This window comes from Mercenaria mercenaria, chromosome 16 (genome assembly GCF_021730395.1).
Source record: "Mercenaria mercenaria strain notata chromosome 16, MADL_Memer_1, whole genome shotgun sequence".
Taxonomy (NCBI): domain Eukaryota; kingdom Metazoa; phylum Mollusca; class Bivalvia; order Venerida; family Veneridae; genus Mercenaria; species Mercenaria mercenaria.
Window position 1 is genome coordinate 36053154 of NC_069376.1, and position 21035 is coordinate 36074188.

The 21035-nt window shown below is 35.3% G+C and overlaps 1 protein-coding gene across 2 annotated transcripts in view; it reads right to left on the reverse strand.

Annotated features, from left to right (window-relative positions):
- The window catches only part of LOC123539987 (snaclec A11-like), a 74996-nt gene that overhangs the window by 26741 nt on the left and 27220 nt on the right, over positions 1–21035 (reverse strand). The gene's annotated exons all lie outside the window — the stretch shown is intronic.

Consider the following 21035-nt stretch of genomic DNA (forward strand, 5'->3'; position numbering starts at 1 on the left):
TGAAGGTTGGAAATTGATCTAGAAAAAGAAAAATAAGATTCAAAGCTATATGCCTTTAAATGATAGCCATATGTACTTGCACGCAAAACTTTAACCAGGATTTTCTAAGTCCAAAAGGGGGCATCATTTGGCCAAAATGCACGTAAGAGTTATTGGACTTGGTGCAATCAACTAGTTTTATAACCCCAAAGACACATGTGAAGTTTCAATTCAATATCTGCATTACCGGTAGTTTTGGAGATAGTAACTTGCACGTAAAACTTAAACCAGGATTTTCTGATTTTCTGAGCCCCAAAGGGGGCACAATTTGGCCTAAATACATGTCAGAGTTATGAAACTTAACCTAGTGAAGTTGGTAATTGAACTAGAAAAAGCAAAAATAAGTTTCAAAGCTATATACCTTTAAATGATAGCCATCTGTACTTGCACGCAAAACTTTAACCAGGATTTTCTAAGTAAAAAAAGGGGGCATAATTTAGCCAAAATGCATGTCAGAGTTATGGGACTTGATGCAATAAACTAATTTCATAACCCCGAAGACACATGTGAAGTTTCAATTCAATATCTGCATTAGTTTTGAAGATAGTAACTTGCATGTAAAACTTTAACCAGGATTTTCTAAGTCCAAAAGGGGGCATAATTTGGCCAAAATACATGTCAGAGTTATGGGACTTGACCCAGTGAAGTAAGTAACTGGCACAGAAAAAGAAAAAAAAAAAAAAAACAAGAGCACCGCCAAGCGGAGCAATATACACCCGAAGGGTTATATCATAGGATGGGAGCAAAACTTAAAGAACTTGTCTGTTGTAGCCCAAAGGACTGAAACAACAAAAGGAATACTTCAAAAAACAAATCTAAGTCCACCAAAAAAATATTCAAAGTCCACAAAAAAATCCTTATCAGGTACAGGTATGTAAAAATACACCTAAAAATTGGAGGTACCATCCATATTGTACCATAGAAAAGTGGTCTCGGTTTTTCCCTACGGCCAATAATAAAAAAGTTCCAAAATAAGCTATTTATAGTAACATAAAAGGGAAGTAATTAAAAAATAATTATATTAAGTGAACAAAGAAGAGATCTGCCAAATAAAAACAAGAGCACTGCAATGCAGAGCAATATAAACAAAGCAAAGTCATATATGACCTTTGACCCTTAAGTGTGACCTTGACCTTGAAGTGAATCATCCGGAACAACGTCGTCTCAGTGGCGTGAACATTTCTGCCAAGTTTCTTTGAAATCCTTCCAGCAGTTCAAGAGTTACAGAGCGGACACGGAACAAATTGATATGACATTTGACCCCTAAGTGTGACCGTGACCTTGAAGCAAGTCATCGAGAACATGCCCTCTGCATGTCGTCTTGGTGTGGTGAACATTTGTGTCAAGTTTCTTTGAAATCCTTCAAGGGGTTCAAGAGTTACAGAGCGGACACGAAACAAACTGATATGACCTTTGTCTCCTAAGTGTGACCTTGACCTTGGAGAGAGACATCCAAAACATATGCTCTGCACGTCGTCTCGGTGTGGTGAACATTTGTGTCAAGTTTCCTTGAAATCCTTCAAGGGGTTCAAGAGTTACAGAGCGGACACGAAATTGCTAACGGACAGACGGACGAACAGACGGACGGACACCAGCGTCATTACATAATACGTCCCTTCGGGCGTATAATAAGTTTCAAAGCTATATGCCTTTAAATGATAGCCATATGTACGGTACTTGCATGCAAAACTTTAACCAAGGTGTGATGCTGATGCCAGGGTGAGTAGAATAGCTAGACTATTCTGCGAAGGTTGGTAATTGATCTAGAAAAAGCAAAAATAAGTTTAAAATCAAGTCAAGTCAAGCAAATTTTATTTACAAAGTCGGTGCAAATATAACAAGTAACATAAGCTCTAGTGAGCTTTTAAAACCGACTTAACATAGCACATAATAAATAGCTGGCATTTAAAACTATTATGCAGGGCATACATTATATACATACATCAATACGAACAAACTAAAAAATAAGAGATCAGCGAGTATTAAAAGTCCATCAGTTAAATAAGTAAAATACTGGTTTTTAAATTTAAGATTAAGAAAGATCTAATTATCATAGTATTATCTATTCTATATTCAATATCACAGAGAGTACCATCACATTACACATGAGTATCAGTTACATATCACATAATTATCACAGAACATTATTTAAGTATTGATAATCTAGACTCAGTTATTACTCTAGTGATAATATTTATAACCGAGAAATCCATATCCATAAAAGTGCTGTTAAATGTTAAAATAATGACCACAAGCATACAAAGGATGGCACAGTATGCAATTTACAATTTAGCAAAGTAAGCTTAATTAAATACATAAAGTGAGCACCCGTACATGAATTCAGACATCATGACTGCTTATCTACCACAAGAACTGCACGAACAGTCAGGCCCATCCCAGCTAGTGATTAGGGAGCGGAACTGAGTAAAACTTGACGTATCTCTGAAATCTTGAGGTAGAGAATTCCATAACTTACTAGCACCAAATCTGAATGATTTTCTACCGTAACGTTCTGTTTTAGGTTTTGGAAGTGATGTCATATTTTTATGCCTAAAATTAAATGACGAGTGTTTGAACTTTACTAGATCATGCAAATAACTTGGATTTTGGGCATAAAGAATTTTGAATGTTGCCAAAGCAATATTCCTCATTCTACGAACTTTTAACGTTGGAAGTCCAGATTTGACTAAAAGCTCCTCATATTGACTATGATAATCTTCATAAATGAACCGGAGTGCACGCTCCTGATTTTTTTCTACTTTTTTGGTATTACTTTCCCTAGTGAAATGCCACGTTAATGGATAATAGTTAAAATTTGATAGGATAAATGAGTGGTACATAGTTAATCTACCTAATCTGTTCAAATATTTGCCAATTCTCTTCATAATATTTAATTGCCTTGAAGCTTTCCTACAGATATTAGCAATGTGATTATTAAAACTTAACATAAAATCAAATGTGACTCCAAGTAATTTAACTTCATCGACTTCATCGTGACAGTGAATTTCTATGTCTTGAAAGTTAAAAGTAAGATTTAGCGAATGCGTCTTTTTGCCTAGAGCAATAGCCTGAAACATTTCAGGGTTTGCTTTCATATGATTTTTTGAAAACCAGTCAATAAGCACAAGACTTTCCTCTTCCAACGTTTTTACAAGGTCACTTTCTGAGTTACTTGCATATGAAAGAGTATTATCGTCTGCATAATTGTACAGACTACTTTTGTGAATAAAGTTGAAAATATCGTTTATGAATATCGCTTAAAAATACGGGCCTAAGATAGAGCCTTGCGGAATACCCTTAATTAATTCTTGAAAGCTACTTAGGTTGTTGCCTATTTTGACACATTGGTTCCTGTTGGACAAATAACTTTTAACTAATTGTAAAGCCTGCTCAGACAAATTGTAATGTTTCAGTTTAAGAAGCAATAAGTCACGAGGGAGACAGTCGAACACCTTCGACAAATCCATTAGAATAGCAGCTACATATTTATTGTTATCTAAGTAGTACTTCCAGTCTTCAGTGATTTTTAAAAGAGTGGTGTTACATCCATAGCCTGGTCTAAAAGCATTCAAAAATGGATTAAAAATAGTGTCAAAGTGTGACAATAGTTGTTGATAGATTGTCCGCTTATAAATTTTGGATAAAATGGGCAAGAGACTAACTGGCCTATAGTTACTTTTATCCAGAGTACTGCTCTTCTTGTACACTGGGACAACCTGAGCAATTTTTATGTTGCTAGGAAAAACATACTTCTCAATTGATTTATTTACCAGCTTAGCCAATGGTTGTGAAATTGCAGGGCTAGCTAGTTTAACCATCTTAAACGAAATCTTATCAAAACCTGTGGCTTTTTTAACATTCATTTTATTAATCTGCTTGGACACAAAACTATCATTTATTAGTTTAAAACACAATTGATCTGGAATATTCATTTCATTTATTTTTAATACTGTCATGATTTTCATCAAACTTTACACAAAGGTCCCCTATGTTTTGGGCAACATTAATGTAAAAACGATTAAAAATGTCACAAATTTGTTTTTGATCAGAGACCAGATTTCCTTTTTCCTGTAGAACAAAGTTTTTATGGCAAAAAGAGCCCTTATTTGTAATAAATGGTTTGATCGTTTTCCAAAAATCTGTACTCTTTGGACCACCAGTACATCGTTCAAGGAAATAGTTTTTAATGGACTTCCGTTTTATAGAAGTGACGTAATTGCTAGCTTTCCTGTATTTTTCATAATGTTTAGAGGTTTTGAACCTTTTGTAATTGTTGTGTAACATACGTTTATGAAAAATTGCTTTCCTAAGAGCATTATTCATGAAAGGAGCTGGACTCAGTGGTAATCGTTTCTTTTTTATAGGTGCATGCTTATCAAAATTTTGAAGTAAACAATTCGTCAGATTTTCAGAGGCAACATTTGTGTCTTCTTGACTATCAATATTGTCACTGAGATTGCAGCTCTCTTAATCTGTCAAAAAGTTTTCAAGGTTAAAATGCTTAAAACTTCTATAACTTATCCATCTAGCCTTAGTAGTTATTACAGATAGTTTTAACTGAAAACCTATCATATTATGGCAGTCACTAATGCCGCAATCAAAATTGAGAGTAGAGCTAAAAATATCAAACTTATTTGTCAATATTACATCAATAAGACTAGGTGTTTTGTTTAACTGAAAACAGGTTGGAGTGTTGACAGTATTAGTTAGATCAAAAATATCTGAAATTTCTGACAAAACGGTACATTTTTCTGGTACAATACAATTGTAATTCAAGTCTCCAATAAATATGAAATTATCATAGTGAAAGTGATAGTGACAGCTATCTGCCTTTAAATGATAGCCATATGTACTTGCACGCAAAACTTTTACCAGGATTTTCTAAGTCCAAAAGGGGGCATGAGCTAAAAATGCACTCACCCTGCAGGACAAGTATTACAGTAAATTCCAGTCGCCCAGAGCCGATTTCCAATCATATTTACGAGTGGACGAGTCAATTTGTCAAGGCCTGATTTCGTTGCAAAATCATGTCCTACAATATTCTCTTTTGTGGTTTGCAAAACTGAGCCCTACTACCTTCCCTTTGGTGGTGGTAGTTATTGAGTTATCTTCTTTTCAGTGACTGCAAGGTCGAAGCCTATTATATTCCCTTCATTTGCTGTAAAATTGACACCTATTATCTTCCCACCAGCGGTTGCAAAATCGAAACCTACTATTTTCCCTTCAGTTGTTGCAAAATCAAACCCTATTTTTTCCCTTCATTGGTTGCAAAATCAAGTCTTATTATCTTCCCTTCAAGCCTTATTATCTTTCCTTCAGTGTTTGCAAAATCAAGCCTTATTATCTTCCCTTCAGTGTTTGCAAAATCAAGCCTTTATTATGTTCCTTTTAGTGGTTGCAAAATCAAGCCTTATTATCTTCCCTCGTTCATGCCTTATTATCTTCCCTTCAAGCTTTATTATCTTTCCTTCAGTGGTTGCAAAATCAAGCCTTATGATGTTCCTTTCAGTGGTTGCAAAACTGAGACCTTCTACCTGCCCTCCAGGGATTGCAAACTTGTGCCCTACTATCTTTCCATCACTGTTTTACAAAATCGAATGATACTTTCTTCCATTTGTTGATTCAGAATCGAAATTTTGTATCTTCCCTTTAATTGTTGCAAAATCGAGTCCTACAAGCTTCCAGAAAGTTGTTGCAAAATCTAGTCCCATTATCTTCCCTTCAGTGGTTGCAAAATTGAGTCCAATTATCGTAAAATTGTTGGCTGCAAAATTGAGTCCTGCTATCTTCCCTTTGGTGTTTGCAAACTGGATGGCTACTAACTTCCCTCCAGAGGTTGCAAAATCATGTCACATTAAATTCCGTTCACTACTTGCATTTTTCTAAGAGTGTCAAATTATTTTATGGGAAGAAGCCATCCAGCTAACTTACAGATGGTCAGTGGTTCTACAAAGGTGTCTAAAATAATGCTTGAAGGGAATCTTTGGGTCTTCATCCACTTTCGATAATTGGAAATTCACTCTATGACATATAATTGTGTCAATGTGATGCTAAGCCAAACAAAAATATAAAGTTCTTATACAGAGTTCTTGTACAGATGAAAATGCAAAAGATTGTGTGTAAGAAGACGGACATGATTGCCCCAAACCGCTCAATTGATCAAACAGGTAACACTTTTGGTAGATATTCAAAATAAACTAGTTTTAAGGCAGAGTGGAGAGCCAAAACTGAAAATTATATCAACACAAGCATGGACGTAAATTGATCTGCTTGACACAAGTTATCGAAACATACCCATCTTTTCTTTTTCTTTTTTATTTTTTTGGTACCTTGCAGAAAAAATAATCTAAAATTTTTTGAAAATTTACTGAAATTCATTATATGAACAAGAGCTGTCACTAATGGTGACAAATGCCCCCGCAGCGCCTTGACCTTTGACCTGGTGACCTTGACCTTTGACCTGGTGACCCCAAGGTCAATAAGGGTCGTGTACTCAATAAGTACTATCAGCATGTGAAGTTTTAAGGTACTGGGTGCAGTGGTTCGCGAGTAAAGTGCCTTAATGCAAAAAGTTAACATCACCCCCTGTGACCTTGACCTTTGACCTGGTGACCCCAAAGTCAGTAGGGGTCGTGTACTCAATAAGTACTATCAGCATGTGAAGTTTAAAAGTCCTGGGTGCAGTGATTCGCGAGTAAAGTGCCTTCATGCAAAAAGTTAACATTGGCCCCTGTGACCTTGACCTTTGACCTGGTAACCGCAAAGTCAGTAGGGTCGTGTCCTTAATAAGTACTATCAGCATGTGAAGTTTGAAGGTCCTGGGTGCAGTGGTTCGCGAGTAAAGTGCCTTCATGCAAAAAGTTAACGTTGTGACGAATAAACGTACGAACTAACTAACGAACGGATGGACAGTTGAAAACAAATATGCCTCCCTTTAGGGGCATAAAAAGAAGTCTAGACTGAAATTTCCTTTCCTCAGGACGTTATGTGTGTAATTTATTTTTTTTAAAAAATTGTTTATTACAGTGACATGTTCATTAATAATACAATTATAACAATATGTATAAATACAAAAGAGCATCAGACACAATCGGGCTATAAGTCGCCTTAATTCATTAAGCATGTAAAATGTAACTGATAATATATATACATTGTATGTATATAAATAGATATGGCAGAATTCATTGTATCTAAACAAAAGACGAACCAACAGGTGCGTTCAAAACATGTGAGGAAGCCATCCGGCTAGGTCGGTGGTTCTACCCAGGTGCCCGCTCGTGATGAAATAATGCAAGGAGGGGCACCTGGGGTCTTCCTCCACCATTAAAGCTGGAAAGTCGCCATATGACCTATCATGCTGATAGCTACTCGGAAAAGAGTTAATTTTAAAAGTCATCTGACAACCTGTCATACTGGCAAAGCTCATTAAATTCCTTTACGTTTCAAAGTTATTGTTGGATGAGAATGCAATCAATTTATACTGAAAAGCGTTATTTAAGCTAAGTTACGATTCTTATACTTTGCACCGATATTCATACATCATTTGTTCTATTTCCTTCAGTGGTTTCAATTTTATTGTCCACAATACTACATGTATATGATTCTATTTCACCCATTTTTTTCAAAATTTAAAATCTGTTTTGATGATAGCACTAGTGCATAATTCAAAATTTAGGATTAGAAGCGTATTAATTTCATAATAATAAATCCTGATCCCTACCTCATCACATGTGGAAAGAAACTGATGTAAATTGCAAATGAATATGCTTGCTTTTAAAAAGATATTTAACGTCACATCAGTGCAAAAAGTGGATAACTCCATAGACTTAAAGGACGTATTAAATTTTTACGCTAAAGTGACAGTTAGATACAATTCTAACAATAAAATCAATACCAGTCAATACCCAGTCAGTTAAATAAAGGTTTCATAAAAGACAAATACCTTCAAAGTTTAAGCCTCTGAAACCATCAGTACAGATGCATGTGTAATTGACTGTCCCGTTTATACATGTGCACACACAAAATCCAGAAATCGTTTAAGCGAGAAAAAGAAATATAATACCATGTTGGATGTTAACTGCAAGTGAATCTATTTGTTTTAAATTTTATAAAGATATTGCACAATTTTAACAATACTACATGCCCATGGGCAACATGTCGAGCCCACCAGCTGTCAACATCTGACATGACCTTTGACCTCCAACTGTGACCTTGACTTTTGAGATAGGAACCTGGGGTTTGCACATGACATTCCGTCTCATTTCATGCCAAATATAAACAAGATTGCTCCTCGCATATCAAAGTTATGGTCCAGACAAACAAATCCGGAGGGACGCATGTACACGCCCATAAACCGAACAGCCATTTGGACAATTATGTCTTCGCTTCCGCAAGCGGGCTCGACAAAAATGAAGTATATCTCATCCAGACCCCGTCAGTAAATTAAATGTTACATAAAAGTACAAATACCTTCACAGTTTCGGCCTATGAAACCATCTGTACAGATGCATGTGTAATTGTTTGCCCCATCTATACATGTGCCGTTATTTCTGCAAGGGTCTGTGCTACATCTGTCAAATTCTACATGACAGAAATGAAATATTATTTGATTACCTAGAAATTGGAATTATGGATGTTTATAAATTAGTAAGTGTCAGGATACTGGTTATATGACCCAGGGAAGTGCCCACGCCTTTAGTATCTTGAACAATGGTTTGGTTCCAATCGCTAAGGTGACTATGTCTTAGACTAGCTGACAAACGATGTAGAATGTCCTTTGTTAAAACGTAGAGCTGGTGAGACCAAATATCTCATAATTTTCCTCTGGCTACCTTGCCTAAATGATTCGTGTACCTATGATTCGTAAATGATTTCTTATCATGAGCTAGACAATTTCAGGGATCAGGCAAATCACTAAATGTTTCAAACTAACAATCTCCAATTAAAAATGATTAGCTCAAACTGCTCTATACTTGACTAGTCTTTTTGTTGAAGTTCCCGTCAGACAATGTCTTTGAATCAACAACATACGAGTCCTATCGCATAGATGCTCGGCCTCTGTCCTCTCAACTCTATATGATTGCCCTGACTCCTGGATGCTCAGCGCCTATATGCTATCATATGTAGCATTCAACTACCATATAGGTATATCCCCGATGCCTTGGCTGTACTTCGCTGAACCGTCTATAAGCTGGAACTCTCTTAATATCTCAGTAGATTACCAAACTCTGGGTCTCTGTCTCAGCTTCCCGATGCTCAGCCTATATATGATATCGTATATAGCATTCGACTACCCTTAAAGTAAAACTTCTATGCGCTGGCCCTATAACTCGAAACCTGGTTGAAATTCTGCAACTCTTCTTTAGTCTACGAACTTCCAAAGTCTTCTTTTTAATAATTTATCCGCCCTGACAGGGTAACTGCAATAGTCTCCTTATCAAGGTACTGGGATAAATTATTAGTTGAATCCTCGATGTGTCTTCTTCAACCGCTGGATACCGAATGAGCTCTCTGTCATCCATCTACCTATTTATACCCCAGCAGACGTGCTATTTTTAGAACTTGTTTCTGATTGGTCCAAATTTAAACATAACGTTTTACAACAAGTACTTGCTCTATCAAATATCTGGTTCCCTTTAACTTTTGTATATGACATAATGTGCGAAGCTGGTACCCAGTCATCCACATAATGAACCCAAATCAGCCACAAATGACCCAAATTCTATTATTAACAACAATTCAACAATAATTATAGCAATGATAGCATAGAAAGGGAGTCAAGCACTATCTGTGCTTAATGTGTTACGTTATCAATAAATCAAACATACAAATTATTCTGACAGTAAGTACTTTATATTTTGTTAACACCATATGCATACAAGCAGGCATGGATGCACGCACACACACACACTGCAAATTGTTTAAGTGAGTAAAGATACAAAATACCATGTTGGATGTTAACTGCAAGTGAATCAATTTGCTTTTAAAAATATATTAGACACAATTTTAAAAACAAATGCAGTATCTAGACCCAGTCTTTTGTTTTGTTGGGTTTAACATCGCACTGATACAATTATTGGTCATATGGCACTTTCCAGCTTTGAAGATGGAGGAAGACTCCGGGTGCCCCTACGTGCATTACTTTATCAAGTGAGGGCACCTGGGTAGAACCACCGACCCTCCATAACCAGCTGGATGGATTCCTCACATGAAGAATTCAACGCCCCAAGTGAGGCTTGAACCCACATCGGTGAGGGGCAAGTGATTGGAAGTCAGCGACCTTAACCACTCGGCCTAAGAACCCATTCAGTAAATTATCTGTTACATAAAAGTACAAATACCTTTAAAGCTTGAGCCTCTGAAACCAACAGTACAGGTGCATGTTATTATGCCATAAATTAACCTTCAGCCTGCTAAATTTCTAAAATGGAATAGCCTATCATTCAATTTGGGCAGTACCATTTATTATTCAAAGGGTTCACTGAAAATTTACAGACTGAATAGCAAAGAGTACAGACCAAGACGAGCAGGCTCTTCCTGGTTTACTCTGGTCGCAAAGGCAGAATCACTTGCTGCCAGTAGGGTAAAGGTTAAAAGTTACATAAAAGTACAAATAACTTCACAGTTTCGGCCTCTGAAACCATCTGTACAGATGCATTTGTAATTGTTTGCCCCATTTATACATGTGCCGTTATTGTTGCATGGGTCTGTGCTACACGCATCCAATAATCCTTAATCATACAAATAAATTATTAGCTGATTCCCTTTAAATCGAGATTTACGGATGTTGATGAATTAGACAGTATTTCTATATTCTTTTATTTGCTTGTACATATAATGATGTCAAAGTATGTAAGAGACGCTATCCAATTCCTGGTCAAAGTTACTATCTCAATATAGATTTCAATGTTTCCATGAAAATGAGAAATGCAAAGAGTAGCAATAACACGAGCTGTCACTGCAGACAGCACACTCGGCTATTTCGATGTGGGATAGTGAAACTGGGCACATCTGAGGAAGCTGGAGCTGTCACTGGAGTGTTTAAGGTTCATTCTATCGGAAAAAGATTGGGTCTAAATAATTTAGATTTGCGGGTTTGTTACTGAACAAAAGTTATAAAAAGTATATACCAATGGATTTGTCTTGGAACGAAGTATACGTTGAGATAGTCAAACTACGACTACGACTCTTACATAAGTCGTACGATAACGAATTTGATAACAAAATTGGTCATGGTTTTTCAAAATCAAGGGCTGCTTCAAAATACGTGCGGAGTCCGTTTAAAATGTATTTACAGACAGACAAGACATGTACCTAGTTCCTGCCACCCTTTAAATTACCTTAATTGTTTTCAAAAGGCTGACGATTTACGTTTAAAAAATACACTTTAGAATGCTTCAAACGATTGTTTTCATTGTCCTTTGTTGACATGACAGACTGCTTTTTAGTTGCTATAAATATGAAAATTGCACGGAGAAATCGTGTTCGATTCCCGCCAAATATAATAAAGGATAGTTCTTCACGACATTTACCTTAAGGTAGAGTTCTTTATCCCGTTAATCATTCTCGACAGGTGTGAAAGATCCAATAACACTTTTCAAATAGTACAGTGAAAATGAAAAAGAATAATTAACATTTTTTTAAAAACATTTTGTCAAAATATTCTACAACCTCAATTGAAATCTAAATCATCTGCTTCATTGGACTATCTTACTTTTTTCAAACGGTCTGTTTAATTTAATAAAAGTGTTATCGTTCCAAACTTTGTAAAATTTCTTACTTTCAAGACCATTAGGTCCTTTGAATAATTCGACTACCAGACTAGTCATTAAAACCTTTAGTCTGTACACAGAAATACATATCGCAGCCATTTAAACTATTCAAACGTGATGGAGCTCTATTATTTCAAATAAATGTAATTATGTCAATAAAGGTCTTCATTTAGGGGTTTTAGCACGCTTGAATCTTAAGCCTGACAACAGATTGATTTTATGATCTCCGCTAACTTCGTTGATAAGCTAAAATGTTGTAAAACTTTGCTAGATCCCTCGTCCGAGTTATATGAAGGAGTGTCTATCTGAACATTTTGTGTACAGTTTAGTGCACCTTACGGTTGGATAGCTTCTTCACAGGAAATATATTGCAAATAACGTTTCCGACACTTGAGGTTATGAGAAGTAATTCGGACACTAGACAGCGACCTAAAAGACCTTAGTCATGCCTCAGGGCAGGTCCGGATCCAGAAATATCTTTATTTGGTGGGGTTAGGCTCTAGTTTATAATGAATATGCCACCAGCGAGATACATAGCTCCGATCGAGAGTAGGTTTCAGGGTGTTCTCCCCCGGCAAAAGTTTGAAATATAGATATGTAATGGTAGCCTCTGGTCTAAATTTTGAGAACATATTATTGCCAAAATAGCTGGGTGCAACTTTGATGAATACAGGACACTCCGCTGTTAAAACATACGCATTACTTTGGACGGTTTTTCAAGGCCTTCGGGTTTATCTCAGAAATTTCACTGAACACTGACAGAATAAGTTTTGGGAACCAATATCGTTAATTCTTTAGCTGTTCCTCTACATAAACAAATACTGTCGAGAAGTCACGAAATCGCAACATTTATAAACTACCGACAACTGAACTGAAAATACTTTTTGCCTGACTGCCTAGCTGTGTTCCTCTTTGTGAATTTGTAATACTTTGCATTTCTGTTTGTTTGTTTTGAGTTTAATGGCGTTTTTCAACAGTATTTCAGTCATGTAACGGCGACCAGTTAACCTAACCAGTGTTCCTGGATTCTGTACCAGTACAAACCTGTTCTCCGCAAGTAACTGCCAACTTCCCCACATGAATCAGAGGTGGAGGACTAATGATTTCAGACACAATGTCTTTAATCAAACCGTCACAAAGAAAATATGCCTCGCGATCCGTAGACCAACGCTCTCCCTACTGAACTAAGCGGACGGCCTTGCATTTCTATACAAGACTGATGATAGACACACTGATGTAGGATTTCTATTTACACAAGGTCTTGGAAACAAGATTACCTTTTTAATAATTAGGTAGAACATATTCACAAACAAAAAAGTGTTAGTATATAGCATCTTCTGTTAATGCCTGTGCTATTAATGATAAAAAGAATGAAAGGGACAACAAGTTAGGTAATTTATGACCACAGTTTTATTTTGCAGCATACCAAATTCATGCATGTCCACACATATAAAAGTATATATTATCAATACACAATCATGCATAGGAAGTTGTGCTACAAAAGGAACCGAACTCCAAAACAGTGTTACTTCCCCTTATCTCTACAGTTTGACAATATTCCTTCATGGAGGTTGCAAAAGGAACTAGAATGGTGTTGAAAGAAAATGTTTCATTCAATCATGCAGTATACCGACGGCTCAATAATATTACTTAGTAAAACTGACACAACTAAAACAACTGAACACAAAACAAATGCACATGTCTACATAATGTCCATGATGCTTAGCAAGTTTTAATTAAAATGAACAGAAATGTAGAAAACTACAATGTAGTTGTCATTAGTCGTCAAAGAAGGGCCACAACTCCAGACAAAATAATCGATCATAAAAGTCAGGACAACATGTACATATCCACTTCATGCCGTTGATATATACCAAGTTTCAATTCAGTTGGATGGAAACTGTAGGACTTAAGTTTACTGTGTGATGGAATTATTTCGAGGTCCAAAAGGGCAACAACTCCAGAAAAAAATAATTAGGCATAGAAGTCCCGTTGCATTCATGTTGATGATGTAAACAGAGTTTTATATGAATTTGATGGCAACTATATGAGTTAAGTTCTTTGACACCGTAGACATAAAAGGAGTTTATTATATATCTTGGAATAAGTATGCTTTAAAAGTTTTCATAAAGTAGTAAGCTTGTTTCATTTTAACCTAGTTTAAAAGGAGCTTCAATATATATCACTAACCTAGAGCTAGAAGTCCGAGTCATGAATTTTACATACATGTCATCTTGTTATGATGAATATTTGTGCCAAGTTATGTGATCTGCAACACATTCATAACAAGAGGGCCCTGAAGACCCTGTATCACTAACCTGAAGAAAGTAGGTCAGTAGGTCACATACATGGCCACTGAAGTCAGTTTTAAGATCGGTGTGCAAAACTGAACACGTCATCCAAATTTCAAGGCTGTATCTTAAAAAACAAATAAAGTAGGTCAGTAGGTCACAATCCACATGACTCAGATTCAAACATGAACTAAAGTTCATCAAGATAACATTCTGATCAAGTTTCATGAAGATACAGTGGTCTCTAAGGTGTTAACAAGCTTTTCATTTGATTTGACCTGGTGACCTAGTTTTTGACTCCACCTGACCCAGATTTGACTTTGACCTAAAGATAATCAAAATTAACATTCAGACCAAGTTTCATTATAGTATGATCATAAATGTGACCTCTAGAGTGTTAACTAGCTTTTCCTTTTATTTGACCTGGCAACTTGTTTTTGACCCCCTGACCCAGATTTGACTTTGACCTAATGATCGTCACGGTTAACATTCTGAAGTTTCATTAAGGTATAGTCATAAATGTGGCCTCTAGAGTGTAACAAGCTTACCCTTGATTTGACCTGGTGACCTAGTTTCTGACTACATACTTGAACTAAATTTAAACTTGACCTAAAGATAATTAAGGTTAACATTCTGACCAAGTTTCGTGAAGATACAGTCATAAATGTGGTTTCCAGAGCTTTTCTTTTGATTTGACCTGGTGACCTAGTTTTTGATCGCTCATGACCCAGATTTGACCTTGGCTTAAAGATCGTCAAGGTTAACATTCTGACCAAGTTTCATTAAGGTTTAGTCATAAATGTGGCCTCTAAGAGTGTAACAAGCTTACCATTGATTTGAACTGGTGACCTGGTTTCTGACTCCACTTGACCTAAATTTAAACTTGACTGAAACAATATCAAGGTTAACATTCAGACCAAGTTTCATGAAGATAAGTCATAAATGTGACCTTTAGAGCGCTAGCAAGCTTTTCCTTTGATTTGACCCAGTGACCTAGTTTTTGACTTCACCTAACCCAGATTCATAATAAACCTAAAGACCATCAAGATTAACATTCTGACAAAGTTGCATGAAGATATATTCATAAATATGGCCTCTGGATTGTTAACAAGCTTTTCCTTTGATTTGACCTGGTGACCTAGTTTTTTTACCCCCAGTTGACCCAATATCAAACGCGTCCAAAATTTAATTGAGCGTAACATTCTGACCAAGTTTCATTAAGATTGGGCCAAAATTGTGAGCTCTAGAGTGTTAACAGTCAAATTGTTGACGACAGACGGACGACGGACACAGAGGGATCACAAAAGCTCACCTTTGAGCACTTCGTGCTCAGGTGAGCTAAACGTTAAAGACAGAAAAAGTTTAGTTTTTGACTACTTAATTGTGACCTTGACTACCATTTGAATCTAGCATGTGTCATATCGAAATATAACATTTAATAACCCTGCCAAGTAATTTGAAAATCTACCCAATCATGGAAAAAATACTGACAATGAGAAAAACATTATTTGAATCTCACTTTCCACACCGCAGAAAAAAGCAATAGCACATTTACATTGAAACAACATGAAACGTTTTCTATAAAACAGGTACGGATAACTTATACATTTTCAAAGACTAGATTATTAAGTTAATACATTGTTTATGTAGAACTATGCTCAGTGAATTGAAAAAAATAATGTGCCAGTAGATGATTTATCAAAATGCGCGTTTCTAATCTTCCATATGTATAATATCATTAACAGTTTTGAGGCTTCAAAGTATTTTGTAAATTTATATAAAGCAGGTTCCTGGTGCATGACAGATATTTCTTTTTCCCTAATACTTGATATTTCTTCTCTGATTCTCCAAATTTGTGTCTGGAAATATGATTACACGTCTTGTATTATTCATGTAACCATGTTACAATTTTTATGTATAATTATTATGAAGAATTATGCTCAGAAAATTAAAAAAAATAAACAATGTTGTTGCAGTATTGTCTGGACACATATTTTCCAGAAGAGTACACCATTCTTAACTTCCATTAGCAATTGTGAGATTTCAATGTATTTTGCAAATTAATCTAAGGCAGGTTCTTCATGCATGATGCATATTTTCCTATCTCCCTAACACTTGATACTTCTATTTCTCTGATTCTGGAAATCTGATTGTACATTCTGTATGATCCATCAAATAGTTCAGTTTCTTTTCTTTTTGTTGACCAATGCTTCTAACACTTGCGGCCCTTTAGAATCTGAAATGAGAAAAATTAGTGATTTTAACACTTAGTATAAATCCTACATGTTTCATTTGTTCATAACAACTATAAGTTTTAGAATACAAAATCTAAAATGTTATATCTTAGAATTATAACAATATCAGTCTGACAGATATTATTAAGAAAATGTCATGACTTTATTAAGAAGTGGTAAAACAGTACCCTATACAAGTAATGAAGACTAAAACCTATGAATTTTAACAGATGATATATATTTGTCTATAGTTATATCTTCATACACCTTCATTTTCATCTAAATCTATGCACATGATCACTTCATGCTGATAATATAACTATTTCTTTTGAATTGTTTGAAACTGTGAGTAGGCATACACAATGCACAAGTGTATTTGTGATATTTTGAAGATAAAGGACATAACTCAAGAAAAAGTAACCTGAAATTGTAGTCTGGCAATATGTGCATGCCTACTTCATGTTGATAATTTCATTTCAACTTACATTTCCATTGTGACACAGTATGAAAACTGTAGGAGGAGAGGAGTACATTAAATACAAATATAACTGTTATATGTTAAAAGGGGGGCATAACATCCTTGAAATAGATAAGAGCCCTGACATTTATGGTAAATATGTATAACAAGTTACAAGGGTATTGGATAGAAAAAGGGGGAGGAGCTGAGTACATACTGTAGAATGTATTTAATTCAAAGTCCAAAAAGGGCCGTAAGTTTAGAAATGGGTCACCAGATGTAAAATTCACTATAGTACGTGTATGTCTGCTGCCTGGCCATGAAGTATACCACGATTCATTTGAATCTGACTGAATTTGCAGAAGGAGTTTTAATACACAAGGTATCAAGGTAGCTGTGATATAATAATTTAAAAATAAACAAATGGCATATTAATTGAAGGAATAAATAATCAAATTTGATAGCCCTGTCCGCTTAATGCTGATGTTGTGTACCATGTTTCATATGAACTGATAATTAGTATATACATGAAAGAATTTAATAAAAGCAGCAACTATCCTGTACCTTTTTGATGTCTACTGTTCATGGTATAGCCAAAGCTCCATAAGGCTGCATTGAGGTAGTGTTGTTATATTTTCTGGTCCTTCGGGATCATTGATTTCAACTCATTTAGATTTGAAGATTGAATACTGCTTAAGCCGGTGCTAGGTGGCGTGGGCAGTGTTGCATTTTCCATTACTGCTCATGAACAGACTCAATCAAACCGAGTCTGCAATTTTCACTGTTTGCCTTGTTTTCGGTGCTTCCGAGGGATCTACTTTTCAGATTTTATTTTTTTCAACTGCAATAAAAGACCAACATGCACATTTATGTATACATAAATTTTACTTTCACAATAAATGTGCTTTCTCTTAAAAATTCAATTGTTGACACTTTATATTAAAACAATTTTGAGAAATATATACATCTAAAATCAATTATTATAATTAGTTTAATACATGCTTTAGTAAATGTCACATTTATTTTCAAAACACTGACACATACCTGTATGATTGCAGTCTTCTTCTTGGTAATTATAACATTCATTGTCCCATTGTTTATTTGGATCAATTTTCTTCTTCATCTGAAAAAAGTACAGTATAACAAAACTATGAGTATAATGCAATTAACAATATATGGCATCTTGACAAGTGTGAATTTATGTATTTTGAAACTACTCATGTAGCCTCACTTCTTTAATTAGGCCTACATCACTGTTGATGTACAAACTTTAATGTAGTTGTACAATTCATGCATGCCATATGAAAAATAATTATTAATAATTAACATTACACTCAACAAAATTCCTAACCGGTCAGTTTTATTGTATTACTATTTTGTTAATAATGCATGTATTTACACGAAATTTCACATACCGACATTTGAATAGGTACTGCAGCTAATTAGTGATTTATTTTTGACCGACTCACCACCAAAGTAACCGCATTAGGCGTTTTGACCAATTTAGCGTATTTTGCAAGTGCAGAGCAAGTGCACCAATATTCACGTGTTAATGAACACTCTTGGCTTTACTGATGAAAGTCATACTAGAAAAACACATATTATCGTGAAATTGACACAAGAGCAACGCGTCCGGGCTGTCGGAATTATACAACAAAATTCCAAATCGGTCACTTCAATGAATTGTACTTGGGTTAAATTTCGCCAAAAGAGCGCGGATGGTAGATAACCATCGATTGAAAGTTTTTGTTAACGGAAATAAGGTTACAAATGGAAATAACCATCAAAGTAACAGCTACAAATAAATTACAGCAAAATTCTTTTGAAATTGCAAAAATAATTACACACGTGTCGTAAATGTGTCCCAACTAGCAACATTCCGACAGCTCTATCGAGTTGCTCTTGTGTCAATTTCACCATGATATGTGTTTTTCTAGTTGGACTTTTGTCAGTAATGCCAAAAGTGTAAACGAACACGTGCATGTTGGTGCACATGCCCTACACGTGCAAAATATCCAATATTAGGCAAAACGCCAAATGCGGTTACTTTGGCCAATAGTCGCCAAAAATAAATTAATATTTAGCTGCAGTATCTATTTAAATTTAGGCATGTGAAATTTCGTATAAATACATGCATTATTAACAAAATAGTAATACAAATATAAACTGACCGATTAGGAATTTTGTTGGGTGTATATGGAATCTTGACAAGTGTGAATTCATGTATTTTGAAACTACTCGTGTAAATCTAGCTTCACTTCTTTAATTAGGCCTACAGCACAGTTGATGTAATTGAACAATTCATGCATGCCATGAAAAATAATTATTATTCTACTAAATCTACTTATTAATCTGGTGTAATCTATGTTATTGTCAGTCAGCTTGTATCAATTTGTTAATATTTAAACCATTCGTCATTCAGACCTTTGACCTTTTCAGCTATGCAGAGGTATCCTTTCGTTTGCTTACTTACAGACATCGTTTCTTTTTCATACAAGAATATTGTAGACTCTATGAATATTCATTGACATTTACCTTTCTGTACTGTTGGTCTCCATCATGCATTCCTGTTGAATAGGAAATGTGCGAGCCGAACACAGGTTCCACGACAGTTTACAAATTAGATCTACAATATTTCCATGGTGCAGGTATTCATCTGAAACAAACATAAGACGTCATAGCTAACCGTATGATTTAGGCTCACGTCCAATCATACATGTATTAATTTACGCAAAGGGTTTCTGGCCGTCTTCTTTCTAAGTTTCAAATTATGTCAATTTGAATGCAACAAGTGCATAAACGTTTTATTTGCTATGGCAATGACCCAATCTGATCGATTTAAAATCTATGAGTATCATAAAAAAATGGGTCAGTGCGTTAATTCTGCATCTAATGACTTATCTGTAGAAACTCTGGTGACAGTAGGTTGCATGCATATATATACCGGTCTGCTATGTTCTCCACCCGTTTAAATGACTGGGCAAATCGTTTCCAGGACTTGAAATACAGACAACTGATTATCATCCTTGTTTTGTACTCGTTGCAAAATAATTAACTTTATAAACTTACCTTATCGTCGTTCCAGCAAGAGCAACTCGACCCGTCAAAATAAGTAAACATACGGGAGGCCTTTTGACAGCACAGTCATGTAAACATCCGAAAGAAATAGTCCAGATTTATTCCAGTTACTTCCATATGCAATACTATCGTGAACTAAATTCATATGCATAATGTATCGCATATACATTTAAGCATAAATTGAATGTTTGTGAATCTTGTCCTTATTATGTAATCCATAAGGCCATGTGCTCAGCCTGATCACATTTCTACGCAGAAACACATTTTTGTGTGAAAAAATATGCTGAAATTTACATTTAATTCTGGCAATTACTTTGTGACCGCAACCGTTTTTAAAAATAAAATTGACACATCTGACTTTTATGTGTATTGGCCTTTTAATGATATTATGGATTTTTATCATAAATACACAATGTCATGTTTATTTCAAATCAATAGTGAAATGACGATGTCTGTATGAAAAAAAGAGAAAATAAAAATTATCTGAAATGATCGACTCTAACAGGCCTTTCATCAAATTTATTTAAAAAATGATTGCTCGCAGGAAGTAGATCTTTTATCTAGGTGGGTTCTGGTCACAATTTTAAACAGAATACTGCTTGCGTGTAGTAGCTGTCGATTTTGAAAAAACATGACCTCCTAAAAATATTTTTTTCTGTCTTCTGTCCGGATTTTCAGGTAAAAGTTGGCATCTATTTTTCAAGATATATACTTCAAAAGAGAGCTTCATCAATTTCAATAGGCGTTTCATTCATCAAATTGTGAAATTCTTCAGTAAAACCTCACAAAATGGTAGTAAAGAAAAGCACTTAAACGTCGATATTTTGGCTATAGAATGTACCTTAATGACTCTAATATGGATGAAGATATTGGGAGTTTGAGTCTGTGTAGTAATATGAGAGATAAAGTGTATCAAAATATTAAATAAGTATAAAAGGGACATAAAAGGGACATGGTGAAAAAGCATCAAAAATTGAAATTTGTAGCAAAAAGGGGGCATGATTCATGAAATATTGGTGCATAGAGTTATGGAACCTGTGCAATGTCAGTCAGTTTATCACAGTGAATAAGTGTGTGAAGTTTCAATCCATCCCACTAGTGGCTACTGTGATATCAGCTTACATACAAAAACTTTACCAAATCGGGACGCTGACACACAGGCGAG